Below are 14,046 nucleotides of genomic sequence, written 5' to 3' on the forward strand. Positions count from 1 at the left end.
AGGGACATGACAGAGTGGCTTGTGCCACGTAAATGCTGAGAGAGGATGCCCGTATTTGGTGGGAGGTGGCATCACAGACTAGGGACATCACTGCTTTGAGTTGGGAAGGATTTAAAGACTTGTTCAACAAGAAATACTATAATGTTTCCATCAGGGTAGCGAAGGTAAATGAGTTTGTAGGGTTGGTTCAGGGTAGCATGACAGTTACAGAATATTCCCTGAAGTTTGACAGGCTCGCGAAGTTCGTACCAGACCTTGTGCCTATAGATGCAGCTAGGCAAGACAGGTTTATTCAGGGGCTTAATGCTATGATAGCTCGAGATGTTAGGATCACAATGGTACCTGGGGGAACAAATTATGCCCAGGCCATTGAGAAGGCTCTTACCGCTGAGGAAGCGGAGAACAAGATTTGGAAGGAAAGTGTAGTAAGGCAGGAGGGCCACAGAGTGGTGCCTCCTTAATCTGGGTCAGGGTGGTCAGGGCGGCCGTCAAGGCAATAGTGAACCATGGAAGAGTTATCCAGAGTACCCGAGGTGCAGAAGATGCCATCAGGGCGAATGTTGGGCCAAGGCTTGCTATGTGTGTGGAACGGTGGGGCACCTCAAGAAGGATTGCCCAATAGTGAAGAAAGGGGAAGCAGGAAAGGTGGACAGCTTGACTCCAGCTCGAGTGTTGACCTTGACGCAGGCAGAGGCCGAGGCTAGTCCCTCGATAGTGACAGGTCTGCTTTCAAGCGCTGGCTCTCCTTTTTCTATATTGATTGATTCTGATGCTACACATTCCTTTGCTTCTAGTAAAGTGATTGATAGACTGTGTAGACCTAGTGAGTATCAGACTGCGGGGTTTGGGACTTTATTACCTACTGGGGAACTGGTAGTTTCTAGGAGGTGGATTAGGGCACTGCCAGTGATGGTTGATAGTAGGGAGCTTTCGGTGGATCTGATTGAGTTAGACATGGAGGACTTTGACACGATCTTAGGGATGGATTGGCTGGTCAGGTATGGGGCTACTATTGACTGCAGGAAGAAGATGGTGACTTTTGAGCCTGAGGGCGAGGATCCTTTTGTTTTCGTGGGTGCGGTATGCAGACCCCGCGTACCCATGATATCTGCATTGAGAGCCAGAGACTTGTTACAGGGTGGATGTATAGGTTTCCTAGCTAGTGTAGTGAACACTACCAGGACATTGCCACCTGGGCCGAGAGAGACCAGGGTGGTTTGTGAGTTTTTGGATGTATTTCCTGAGGAGCTGCCGGGGTTGCCGCCACGCAGGGAGATTCAGTTTGTTATCGAGTTAGCACCGGGGACAGAACCAGTATCAAGAGCACCATATAGGATGGCACCAGCAGAGTTGAAGAAATTGAAAATACTGCTGCAAGAACTTTTGGATTTAGGATTCATCAGGCCTAGCTATTCTCCATGGGGCGCTCCAGTTTTGTTTGTTAAGATAAAGGATGGGACTCTGAGGATGTGTATGGACTATAGGGAATTAAACAAGTTGACCATTGAGAATAAGTACCCTTTACCAAGGATTGATGACTTGTTCGATCTGCTGCAGGGAAAGATGGTGTTCTCAAAGATTGATCTTCGATCTGGTTATCACCAGCTGAGGATCAAGGATGAGGACATACCGAAGATGGCCTTCTGAACGCAGTATGGGCACTACGAGTTCTTGGTCATGTATTTTTGTTTGACCAACTCCCTAGCAGATTTCATGGATCTAATGAACAGGGTGTTCAAGGACTTCTTGGATCAGTTCGTCATTGTTTTCATCGACGACATCTTAGTGTACTCCAGTTCAGAGGCAAAGCACGAGCGACATCTTTGACAGGTCTTACAGAGATTAAGGGAGCATCAGTTATATGCCAAGTTTAAGAAGTGTGAATTTTGGTTGCCAGAGGTGGCTTTTCTTGGGCATATAGTTGGCGCAGAAGGGATTAAGGTGGATCTGTCCAAGATGGAAGCGGCGAGAGATTGGCTGAGGCCACGGAACACCTTGGAGGTGCGGAGTTTCCTTGGGTTAGCAGGTTATTACAGGCGGTTTATAGAAGGGTTCTCGAAGATTGCTTCACCAACGACATAGTTGACACGTAAGAACTAGAAGTTCATTTTGTCAGAGAAGTACGAGCACAGTTTCCAAGAATTGAAGTAATGACTTGTTACTGCACCTGTTCTGAGTCTTTCTTCGAAAGAAGGGAAGTTTGTAGTATACTGTGATGCATCGATGATGGGTTTCGGCTGTGTGTTAATGCAGAATGAGAAGGCTATAGCTTATGCATCACGACAGCTGAAGGAGTATGAACAGCAGTATCCTACCCATGATTTGGAGCTAGCGGTAGTGGTATTCACACTGGAGGTTTGGCAGCATTATCTGTATGGGGAGAAGTGCGAGATATACACTGACCATAAGAGTTTGAAATATTTCTTCATCTAGAAGGATCTGAAGATGAGGCAAAGGCGTTGGTTGGAGTTGGTTAAGGACTATGATTGTGACATTCTTTACCACCCAGGGAAAGCCAATGTTGTGGCAGATGCATTGAGCCGGAGGGGCTCGGGGCAATTATTTAGTTATGTTCAGATCTCCAGAGAGTTAGCCGATGAGATGACCAGGGAAAAGATAGAGCTAGTGGTGGGCTGGTTGGCCAATATTACTTTGCAGTCAACCCTGCTAGAGCGGATCAAGGCAGGTCAGTTGGTAGATGCACAGCTACAAGAAGTGTGACAAAATGTCTTAGTGGGGATAGCTAAGGATTATTCTGTTTCTGAGGCTGGTATGCTTCGATATCAGGGGTGGATTTGTGTTATGGCAGATGAAGAGATCAGATGAGAAATACTAGATGAGTCTCACACTACGCCATAATCGCTTCATCCGGGTACCACGAAGATGTATCAAGATCTACGGACATTGTATTGGTGGCCCGGGATGAAAAAGGATGTGGTAGAGTATGTGGCCAGATGTTTGACATGTCAGCAGGTGAAGGATGAGCATCAGCGACTAGCAAAGTTGCTTCAACCTTTGGGTATTCCTGAGTGGAAGTGGGAAGACATTACGATGGATTTTGTGGGAGGTCTACCCAGGACAGTGGGACTTTGTGACTCAGTGTGGGTAATAGTGGACAGATACACCATGTCAGCTCATTTTCTACCAGTTAAGTCAACTTACGCAATGGAACAGTATGCAGAGTTGTATGTGAGGGAGATAGTTAGTCTCCATGGGGTTCCTAAGTCTATTGTGTCTGATCGAGACCCTATCTTTACCTCCAAGTTCTGGGGAGCTCTGCAAAAAGCTATGGGGACTCAGTTGAAGTTTAGCACAACCTTTCATCCTCAGACTGATGGACAGTTTGAGAGAACGATTTAGGTGTTGGAGGATATGCTCAGGGCGTGCGTGATTGATTTCGAGGGATCTTGGAGTAAGTATCTTCTGTGGATTGAATTTTCGTATAATAACAGTTATCAGTACACAATTGGAATGGCTCCTTATGAGTTGTATATGGAAGGAAGTGTAGGTCGCCCATTCATTGGGATGAAATGGGTGAGAGAAAATACTTGGGGCCAGACATGGTTCAGAAGACAAGTGAAGCTATCGAGAAGATTCGAGCCAGAATGCTTGCTTCGTAAAGTAGACAGAAAAGCTACGCTGACCCCAAGTGTAGAGACATGGAGTTCCAGGTTGGGGACCATGTGTTTTTACGAGTTTCACCACTGCAAGGGGTGAGAAGATTTGGAGTAAAGGGCAAGCTGAGCCCTCGGTTTGTTGGACCTTTTGAGATTCTAGAAAGGATTGGGCGGGTGGCTTACAGATTGGCCTTGCCACTGTCGTTGTTGAGAGTTCATAATGTGTTCCATGTTTCTATGTTGCAGAAGTATGCTTCAGATACAACGCATATACTGAAGTATGAGAATTTAGAGTTGCAGACAGATTTGTCTTATGAGGAGCGGCCAGTTCAGAATTTGGATCGGAAGGACAAAGTTTTACGGAATAAGATGATTCCGTTAGTTAAAGTATTGTGGAGAAATAGCAAGGTCGAGGAAGCGACTTGGGAGCTTGAGATGGTGATGCGGGATCAGTATGCTGAGTTATTCATGTAAATTTCGAGGATGAAATTCTTAGTAGGAGGTGATAGTTGTAACGACCCAAAATCACTAATATGGCTTTAGAGCCTTGATTAGTGTGCTGGGAGGGCATAAGTGGCTTATGTGTGTGTGTTTATTAATTTAATGGATGATGTTGACTGTGATTTTAGCCAACGACGTAAGAACGTCAAATACGACAAGCCTTCAAGAGAATTATAAACGACAACAGACAGTTTTTATCAATGAAAGTAAATAACACGAGATTTTATAGTGGTTCAGTCCCGATAATCGGTAATAGCCTAATCCACCTAGAGATTTTATTACTGTATTCACACTCAAGATCAGATGAACAGTGTCAACTGAGTTTCTTCAGTGCAAAATATTCCAGAATACAAAAAGGGGTTCACTCAGGGAAAAACACTTTCTCTCTCTAGAACACAGGTTAACTCTTAATTTTCCCAAAAGTCCTTTTACGATCCTCCCAACCCTCTATTTATAGACCTGGGATTCTCAACTGATATCCCCTCTCGATAGGGATATTTTATTATTCACCTTATATTTATATTACAAAATAAATGTTTAAAATACAACTGATCCTAAATTCGAGTGAGGAGTGAGAGATTCCCGGATGCTTAGACCAATTCTCACTGAAGTCGTTTCGGGAAGTTTGACGTAGTCTCACATGCATGTTGATTACTCCTTCAAGCTTTTCGTGGGTCAAAGGTGGTATATGCATGGCTCTCCTCGGACCAAAGGTCATATAAGTTTGGCTCTCCTCGGACCAAGGTGGTCCGAGCCCACCTCCTTTGCTCCTTACCTCGAACAAGTCCGAGGTAAGCTCCTCCATGATTTGTCCGATCGGACACAATGGTTTTTTCCTTGGCTTAAGGTGGTCCAAACAACCCTCTTTGGCATCTCACCTTTGTTAAGCCCGAGCCCATTTCCTTTAATCAATGTCCGATCGGACCTTGTAGTTTTCTCCTCGGACCAAGGTGGTCTGAGCCATCTTTTCCATATCATCTCCTCGGACCAAAATGGTCCAAGGTACCTCTCCTATGGGCATGTCCGATCGGACATGGTGCCCTTCTCCTCGGACCAAAGTGGTCCGAGCCTCTCTCTTTCAACCAAGGTCCGATCAAACCTTGTAATCTTCTCCTCGGACCAAGGTGGTCCAAGCCTACCTTCCTCCTTCTTCTCACCTCGTACAAGCCCAAGCCTACCTCTTCCATGGCATATCCGATCGGCCATTATGTGGCCTTCCCCTTGACTTAAACTTAAGTCTTAGTCATTCTCTTTGGACACATTCGAGCCAAAATATCAAGAGGCTCCCCAAGCTTAGGTCTGATCGGTCCTGTTGCTTTTATCCCTTGAACCAACATCCAAATTTCTCCTTCAATCTTCTTGGACTTGGCTTCAGATCAATTATTGGGGTCTTCAAACTGGGGTCTGAGCCAAGCAACCCTTAGACCAAATATTCTCTTTGGTCGGGTGTATTTGCCTTGACTATCCGTCTAATTTCTTAACTGGTGTATTGGGCCACTGCTAAGCCAGATCACCCCACTAACTCACGCCATGTGCCAATTTCATTGCCACATCATTCTTTTCAAATTTTTGGGATAACATTTGCCCCCCAAGTTTATTATATGATTCATTCATGTAATAAACTTTTTCTCCAGCTGACGTCATTATAAAAAATAATAAATGTTCACCTTCATGCAGCAGACCCACGATCACTGCAAAAATCCACCCATGATCGTGGAGAGAAAAATAGTCCCAGAATGCCAAAGGTCCAAAAGTAAATAAAAACCCACTTTTTTCCCTTTAAATATCCCCACTCTACACCCTTTTCTTCACACATACGAAAATCACTCTAAAAAAGAAACCTCTCATCTTCTTCTTTTCTTTTGGTCGAAATACCCAAGGGTTTCCTTCTCCTTGCCAATTCCAAAAGCTTCAAGGGGAGCTCTTCATCTTCAAGCAATTTCAAGCAAACCAAAAGTCTTCCAACCTTGAGTAAGTCTTCTTTTCCATGCCTTTTATATTGTTATATTTTTTTTTTCCAGAAATTTTCTAAAAAAAAATATGCCATGGCCGAACCCCATAGCTTTGCATGTTCTTGAAGTTCTTGTGAATGTTTTGTACAATGTGTTAGCTTGTTGTCTTGATGATGTTTGTGGCATGGGCAACCCGAAATTTCTTCTAATTTCATAGGAATTTCAAGACAAATGGGCTATTTTGACATGAATATGAATATGGGTTTTGAGGGTTTTGATAGTGTAATGGGTTTCTAAGAACATGAAGAAAAACCTTTCATTTCTATGCTTTGATCTTGTTTTTTTGTATGTGTGAATGAAAGAATGTGTTTAAACTAGGGATTTTAGGGCTTTGCCCATTTGATTTGGATTTGGGGTAGGCAAAGTGTGCAATTATGGACTTTGTCTACATGATTTTGCCAAAAAATTATGGGTATACGTATGGTCTGATCGGACCACACTTTGTTCTCCTCGGGAGCTCACGTCCGATCGGAGATGGTGAGCTGTGGCTAAAGCTTGAGGCGTGCATCTCTTTTGAACGAGGCGAGTGATTACTTCCGATCGGGCATTGAAAACTTTTTAGGCAAGTGTGTGGTTCGATCGGACCACACTTACCTTTCTTTGCATTGAAGTGCCCATGCCCGATCGGTCGTAACGTGTTGCTGCTGGCTAGGAGCTTCGGAAACATAAGGCACACCAGGCGCCTAGACCTTCGGACCGTGGGTGCGTATCTTCTCCTCGGGCGTGTTACGTCCGATCGGACATCCTTGGGGACTTCACGTTGGGCTCGCGCGGTGGCAAGGCTGGACGTCTCCTTGGCCAGATTGTGTCTGATCGGACCAATATTGTTTTGCTCTGGGCTCGCATGGGTGCATGGTTCCTTGACTCCATTAGCTCTGAACGCCCCTTTGGTCACGCCTCGTCCGATCAGGTGTACCACGGGCAATTTGGTGTTAGGCTCGCGCGAAGGTAGGGCTGGACGTCTTCTTGGTTAGGCTATGTTTGATCGGATGCATTTAGATAAGACCGTTTCCTTGAGCTCAAAATGTGGTCCGATCGGACCACACCTAATCTCCTAGGCCTTGGCCTTCTTTCCTTCCAAATGCATACCCAATTCCTTAGCATGTTATCTTACACGTATAAGGAATTTAGCCTCATAGGAAAACCTCAAAAGTGCCCATTTATATAGACTTTAATAAGTTCAACACCCCAAGTACTCTTTAGGCATTCTTGAGCATTAAATTTTTTTTTTTCATGTGTCATATTTTTATAACTTAGACATAATTTTCTAAGTATAAAAATAACTTTTATTTTCGATGAATTTTTCCTGTATGGTTACTCACCTCCCCATGTTTTATTCATTTTTGTAGATGAATCGCTCTGACTATAGGGGAGGTGACAATCATACGGAATCCGACACATCCGTCCCGCAAACAATCGAGACTCCCTTAAATAGCGATTCCTCATCAGACTCGTCTACTGGTTGCACTCCAGAGGACCGTCTTCGCCGCTTCAAGCAGATTCTCCCTCGCTCAGCCTTGTATCTTCTCCACGAGGAACAGTTCCTTCGACAAGTCTCTCAGTCGGCGATGAGGGTGAAACAATCCAACACACTTCCTCAGGAACATGATCCACAGGTTGCCCGCAGAGCGGTGCAGAAGGTGGTAAAGCGCAATCATACTCGCACTACCACAACTTCAAGAAAACCTTCTCAGGAATTTGCTACGACGATCCAGGATTTGGCTGTCCAAAAGCCACGTAATGAGGGAGAAGAAGAACCCTCTTGGTTCATTGCTGATGCTTCAAAACTTAATCCTGCGCTGTTTCAAAAACACATTGAAGCTTTAGGCTTGAGCGGGGCAAACGTGATATGTCCGGGCTCGCACCAAAGAGCTAATAGGCCCGGTGGAAGATACTGCGCCTGGTCCAGGCATCATGTGCATGCTGGAGCAACACTCCCGCTACACATCTATTTTCGGTCTGTAGCAAATTACTTCAACGTCTCCCCATTCCAGATCGCACCGAATGGGATCCAGGCACTCTCAGCGTTGTACATCCTTTACTTCCTGAATGGTTGGGATGAGCCCACCCCTCATGAGGTGCATTACCTGTTTGATCTTAGGACCAATCCTTCCCACAACAACTCAGGCTTCTTCCCCTTCTATCATAAGCAAAGGGGGATTACATATCTCAATGGTATTTCTCACAAATCAAACCCCGGGAAGTATCATAAAGAATACTTCCTTACATTAGACATTGAGGCCAACAACTTGGCCTTTACACGCTCGGGTCCATTCGAACGACCATTGCCTACTAAAGGGATGTTTAAGCGGGCCCAAAAGTTAGCTAATATGAGCCTTAAAGAGAAGGATGTGAAAAAATTGGTCACCTTGGACCTCCTTCAGATGGTGGGCCTGGTGCCGTGTGACCAAGATTTGGCGGTGGAAAGTACCACCGGGGAGAACGACACTACCGATCAGTCCAACGCGGGAACGGAGCTAGTGACCAATCAGCTTTCTCCTGGACCTTCTCCGCTTTCTTGTAGACCTGGCGACTTAGTCATTAGAGAACCCGAACCTCAGCGCAGATCTACTATTCCTGCTCAGCCTGGGAAAGGAAAGGCTATCTAGGTTGAGGGGGAACTTAGCTCATCCTCGGACGATGAGGATGAGTTCCTTGATCAGATCCTCAATGCAGGTAACACATGTCTAGTGAACATAGGAAAAATTTTTATAGCTTGGTGATTCGAGAGTAACAAAATTGTAGTATACACTTGTACACATTTCATTATGTTTATATCTCTGACAACCTTGTGTTTTTCTCCTTTGCAAATTCAGACATGTTCAGGGAGTGCGTTGCTTCAAAGAGGAAAACCGGTGATGGAAGTGGCTCTATGCCCCCACAGAAGATTCAGAAGGTAGTACCGCCCAGTCAAGGGAGGCAAACTGAGGGACCGACTACACTTCCGCCATTGAATCCCTCTTCCCTTCCTCCTTCTGCGAGCTTAACTCCTACCCACCAGGGTAGCTCGAGCAAGCTCTTTAGTGTTGTTAGTGATCTAGGCAAGGGACTTCTTGAGGAGATCGGCCACGATGCTTCAACGCTCCAAAGCTTAGAATCCTACCCTCGGCTTAGTGTTGAAGTCGTCTTGAAGAGGGGGCTTGCTCAACTGATGAAGGTAAGTATTTTCTCTTAAGACAATTTATTATTAGTATTTTTGCTTGTAATAACCTTTTGTCTTCCATGCAGTCACTTGTCACCATTGGTCACGCTCAGCTCCGAGCCGTAGACTACAAGGAGTTGATCAAGGTGCTGAATGATCAACTGGTGGAGGCCAAATCCAAGCTGGAGCAAGTAGAGAGAACCATAGCTGAACGGGACGAGTCTCTCAAGAAGCTTTCTGATGAGAACCAGAAGCAGGCTCAAAACAACGCTTCCTTGACAACTCAATTGGAGAAGCAGTCCCTCGAGAACAAAGAGTTAGCTCGGGACAATGAGAGGTTAATCAGCGAAAATGAAGAGTTGAAACAAGAAAAGGAGCTCGACTTGATTCGCTTTGAGGAGGCCAGTTTCGACTGCTTCTATAAGGTCTGGAAGTTGAACAAACCTCTCAATCTTGATTGTTTCTCCAAGGAGGTCCAGGCAGAGGAGCTTGCCAGATGTGAAGCAAGGGCCGCTGAAGAAGCTGCCAATCCTCCTGCACTCACTCCCGCCTCTTCTACTTTATCATTCCGAGCGAGAGGGGCAGCTGATGCCGAGGAGGGGGTCGATCAACCCATTAGAGGAGCACGTCAGTGACTCCCTCTCATAGTTCATCATAGTTTACTTTACTTTGTATTTTGTTGCTCGAACTAGTGAGCTATTTTGACACTTAGCACTTTACTCTTTCTTTTTCGACAACTTTAAACTCTTAAGTTTTTATTGTACATAGCAAGGTTCTTAGATTGCCTTTAATTTCACATGAGTATTTAGTTTTCTAACTTATAAATTTTTACCATTCCATAAGTCATACTAAATATGCTTCCTCATGCTCTTATTGCTCTAACTTTTTATGAGCATAAATTTTATATTACACGAATATCTGTTTCTAACTTAAAATTTGAAAAATTCTAAGTTACTTAAGCTTTGTAAAACAAGTTAGCTTAATGGCTTTTTTTTTAGACTTCCAAGCTTACAAGTCAGCCCAAACAAATATATTTGCTCGTGTTCTTATTGCCTGTGTTGAAATACATATCAGTATACCCTATGTGCCCCCCAAGTGATTGAGGGTGGATAAATCCTTGATCACTTGCTACTTGACTGAATTTATCCGAGTAGTTACTACTCGTGAAACACATAAAATATACTAACTATCCCAGTAGTTGATCACTACAAAAACAGTATTTAAACGTTGGTCCTTCATATCATGATATCAACCAGTTGAACACTGTCCGGTATACATTTATACTTAGCTTTTAGAAGACCTGTTTTGTTTAAATCATTATGACAGTTGAACACTGCCAAGCAAAAATAATCAACACATATGCAAAATTTGTAGCAAGATGCGACCACGCTGCGTGTGGTCTCTTTGATTACTCGTAATAATAAGTGACAAAACGTGTCTAACAACGAGTTCCAAACAAAATAACATTGTTCAAAATAGTGCGACTGGGTAACAAATAACTAGTTCACAAACAAAAAACTTTAAATAACAAGTTAAGCACTTGATACAAAGCTACTACTCTGCAAGCAGTATTTACTGATAATATTTTCTCAAGTGCTCGCCATTCCAGTAGTTCCTGATCAGCTCTCCATTCAACCGAGCAAGCTTGTAGGTGCCGGGCGGTAAGATTTGCTTAATTTGATACGGTCCTTCCCAGTTTGGTCCTAGCACAACAGTTGCTGGGTCTCTAACAAACACCTTCCTTAGGACCAAATCTCTGACCTAGAACTTTCGATCTCGCACTCTGGAATTGAAGTAGCGTGCCACTTTTTGCTGATGAGCCGCTACTCTGAGGCTTGCCTCCTCTCGTCTCTCCTCAAGGAAGTCTAGTGATTCTGCTAACAACTGATGGTTCTCCTCTTGGTTGTACATGGTCCTTCTATGAGAGGGTTGGTCTATCTCCATAGGTAACATGGCTTCATACCCGTATGCTAAAGAGAATGGGGTATGACCAGTTGCCGTCTGAGCAGTAGTCCTAAATGACCAAAGGACCTCTGGTAACTCTTCTGCCCAAGCACCCTTAGCTTGCTCCAGGCGCTTCTTTAGAGTGTCCTTCAATGTTTTGTTCACCGCTTCAACCTGCCCATTGGCTTGAGGATGGGCTACCGAGGAGAAACTTTTGGTGATGCCATGCTGAGTGCAAAAATCGGTAAATATGTCGCTGTCAAACTGGGTGCCATTGTCAGACACTATCTTCTTGGGTAGACCATAGCGACATATTATGTTCTTAACCACAAAATCTAATACTTTCTTCGATGTGATCGTGGCTAATGGCTCGGCCTCAGTCCACTTAGTAAAATAATCTATCGCGACCACCGCAAACTGCACTCCTCCTTTTCCCTTGGGAAACTTCCCAATCAGATCAATGCCCCACACTGCAAAAGGCCATGGACTTTGCATTTGCTTCAAAAGATTTGGGGGCGCTCTGGGCACTTTAGAAAATCTTTGGCATTTGGCACACTTTTTCACATATTCCATAGAGTCCTTGTTCATAGTGGGCCAGAAAAATCCTTGCCTCAAGATCTTTTTAGATAGACTCTGCCCCCCAGCATGATCTCCACAAAACCCCTCATGCACCTCAGCTAATAAGTTCTTTGATTGGTCGGGCGTTATGCACCTGAGTAGAGGTATGGAGTATCCTCTCTTATACAAAACTCCATCCACCATGGTGTATCTAGCAGCTTGCCTCATAACCTTCCTTGCTTCATTACGACCATCTGGGAGGGTCCCTTGCTCAAGGTAAGCAATGATGGGAGTCATCCAGGTATCAGCTATCGTAATTGGCATGGCCTCTTGTCTATCAATGCTCGGCTCCGCCAAGTATTCTACTGGTACTATATTTAGAGTTTCGGCATCCTTTGCACTAGCAAGCTTTGCTAGAGCATCGGCATTGGAATTCTGCTTCCTTGGTACTAACTTGATGGTATACCCCTTAAATTGGGCTAGAAAATCCTTGGTTTTGTTTAAGTATGCCACCATGCGTAGGCCCCTTGCCTGGTACTCCCCCAATACTTGATAAACCACCAATTGGGAATCACTATTTATCTCCACTGATCGGGCACGTACATCTCTAGCCAGTCGCAAGCCTGCTAAGAGGGCCTCATACTCCGCTTCGTTGTTAGAAGCATTAAATCCGAATCTTAGGGCACAATGAATTCGGTGTTTCTCTGGTGTGACTAGTATAATCCCAGCCCCTGAATGGTGCTCATTCGATGACCCATCAACAAAAAGTTGCCAAGTAGGAATTTCTTCTTTCTGTTTAGTAACACCTTCTTGTTCATCGGAGACCTCAGCGATTCCCGTACACTCAGCGATGAAATCTGCTAAAGCTTGACCTTTAATAGAAGTTCTTGGTTGGTACTTGATTTTAAATTGGCCTAGCTCAACTGCCCATTTAAGTAGCCGACCAGACGACTCCGGCTTTTGTAAAACTTGGCAAAGAGGCTGGTCAGTGAGGACATTGATGAGGTGTGCTTGGAAATATGGCCTCAACTTTCGTGGCGCAAGTACCAAGCAGTAAGCCAACTTCTCAATCATGGGGTACCGGGATTCTGCTCCTATCAATCGCTTGCTAACATAATATACTGGGTGCTGCACCTTATCCTCCTCACATACTAAGGCAGCACTAACGGCGTGCTCTGTGACTGCTAGGTACAGAAATAAGTCTTCTCCATCAACAGGCTTGGAAAGAACAGGAGGTTGGGCCAAATGCTCCTTTATCGCCTGGAAAGCTTGTTCACACTCTGCGGTCCATTCAAACTTCTTGCCTCATTTAAGCAGGTTAAAAAACGGGAGGCACTTGTCCGTTGATTTCGAAACGAACCTGCTTAGAGCCGCAATCCGCCCAGTCAAGCTTTGCACATCCTTTATTCTTGTCGGAGACTTCATCTCTATGAGAGCCTTGATCTTCTCTGGCTTTGCCTCTATTCCTCGGGAGTTAACAATAAACCCAAGGAATTTTCCAGAACCCACTCTAAATGAACACTTGAGGGGGTTTAACTTCATGTTATACCTCCTTAATATTGCAAAGCACTACTCCAAGTCTCCCACGTGCCCCTCAGCTTCCTTTGACTTCACCAGCATATCGTCTACATATACTTCCATGCTCTTGCCGATTATGTAACGACCCCAAATTCGGTATTAAGGCTTAGGGCCTGAGATAGCGTGCCTGGAGGGCATAATGGAATTCTGTGTGGGTCTTAATGGGTTTTATGCATGATTATGATTTAGTGCACGTTTATGATTATGTGATTAATTGTGGTGCATGATTATGAGAATTAATATGCATGTAGACCTGATTGAGCATATTTGTAATTTGGCCATGTTGGGCATGTTTATGTTGATACCTGTGATCTATGACTCGAGACGATCCTAGAACGAGCGGGTTAGCGGAAAGTCAAAGCGGGAACCTGTACCAGGCTTGGGTTAAGCCTGGGGAGTTAATCGAGAATTTGGGAATGTATTTGGTGATTTATTAGGCATTGGGTAGCAAACGGGAATAATTAGGAACACTTGAGGAATTAGTGGGAATTTGGGTATTATGACTAAAATGCCCTTTATGGACATAAAGGCTTAGAATTTGTAAGAGAGGGTATTTTGGTCATTAGGCTTGCAAGAGATAAAATAAAGAAGGCCTTTATACTTAGTGGATTTAGTAGAGAAAATTATAAGCTGAAAAGAAAGAAAGAAAGAAAGAAGAGAAAAGGAAGAGAGGGAAAGCTGAAGGGTTGGCTTG

This window comes from Humulus lupulus, chromosome X, assembly GCF_963169125.1.
Source record: "Humulus lupulus chromosome X, drHumLupu1.1, whole genome shotgun sequence".
NCBI lineage: Eukaryota > Viridiplantae > Streptophyta > Magnoliopsida > Rosales > Cannabaceae > Humulus > Humulus lupulus.